Raw genomic sequence first — 1,488 nt, 5'->3', positions numbered from 1 at the left:
GGTTCTTATTTTCCAGAATCATCTTTTGGTGATGCAGAGCTGGGTAAGAATCCTGTTTGGAAAAATTAGCAGCTTGCCATTGCTGTGAGATAAAATCAGTTAATGGAATAAAAATGTTAAGTGAAGGAATTTTTATATTAAATTGTATTTCATTATGAAAAAACTGTACAGCAAATATATATATATATATATTAATGTACAGTAATTAACAGTGTGAGTACAGTGCATGAAGAGAACAACATATATAAAAAGGATCCATCTTTTGATCACTGAAGCAGTTTTTCTGTTCCATATGTCATGAAATTAATACATTTTATTGTTGCCAGGTCCAAATGATGCCAAGTTATTAGGGGTCACTTTTCTTAATATCACTGATATTTAGACCAAGATTTTTGCTGTTCAGCTTCCTCGCTAATTTTTTCAGATAATCCTCATTTCCAATTAGCTTGTAATCCACTGGTATCTCAAGTCCTTTCCCTTGACCCGCATTAAAACGATCCCCAATGCACTCTGCTTCCACCTCTCCATAATCTTGAATAAATTTGCAGAATAGCCTTGATATCTCAATATTATTGTGGTGTATGTAGGTCAATTTTGGACCACCTTAAGAGAGAAAACAATCGGAGTTTACAAGTTTTGAAACAGAGCTAGCACGCTGTAAGATGTATTGTGATTTGTGACACCGCTGGCCAAGTGTATTTGGTTTCAGAAGGGCCGGAAAACCACAGGTATCCCATGTTAAACAACATGCCATAAATCGCTAAATATTGAAGCAAATCGCCTGAAACTTCACAGAAATGCAAAGGAAAACATAACACACAGGTACAGATGTTTATTTTTATCGTATCTTAAGTATATCGTTATATTGCTTAAAAACCCCTCAAATACATAGCTTGGGCTACCTGTGGAGAAACGTCATTGGTTAGGTAAACATTCCATCTCAGCTGATAACCAAAACACGTGAGTTTGCCAGCTTGCTGGCCGGTCTTACTCTTCTCAGCTTTATGAAAATGAATCACACTTTATTCAACTTTGGTTTTAAGAAGAAGGTAACAATAAAAAGTGGTAGACAACTGTTCAGTTGAACGAAAAGACATTAAAATGCGAATATTGCGATAATTCGTTATCTGGCAAGAAATACCTCGACACTCATGTGCGATTCAAGCATCCATCTGATTGCCCAAAGCTCAGCCAAGGCAGTTACGGAGCTACGGTTTTATTAAAAGATATAGACGAGAGTGACAGCCAAACTGCTCAACAACAAGTTTGTGAAAGGACGCAAGAAACACGCAATTTGACAGAGTTAGAGGGAATGGATTCTATGAACAACAACTCAACCAGACGAGGGGCAAATCGGAGGAAATCTTACACCATTGATTTCAAACTGAAAACTCTCGATCTTCTAGGTACCCTGAAAGAGCCCAAGTCCAAAAAGCTCTGGGTAAAGGTCGCGGAAAGAAGAGGAATAAGCAAGTCACTAGTTGTCAA

General features: G+C 37.4%; 1 pseudogene; it reads left to right on the top strand.

Annotated features, from left to right (window-relative positions):
- The first annotated feature begins 868 nt into the window (after positions 1–868).
- The window catches only part of LOC116289542 (uncharacterized), a 1,832-nt pseudogene continuing 1,212 nt past the window's right edge, over positions 869–1,488 (top strand).

This window comes from Actinia tenebrosa, unplaced genomic scaffold (assembly GCF_029948245.1).
Source record: "Actinia tenebrosa isolate PJP-AT-01 unplaced genomic scaffold, QUT_ActTen_1.0 PGA_scaffold17__23_contigs__length_9995812, whole genome shotgun sequence".
In the NCBI taxonomy this organism is placed as follows: domain Eukaryota; kingdom Metazoa; phylum Cnidaria; class Anthozoa; order Actiniaria; family Actiniidae; genus Actinia; species Actinia tenebrosa.
Note: the sequence above shows the minus strand (reverse complement) of the source record. Positions and strands in the feature narration are given on the sequence as shown.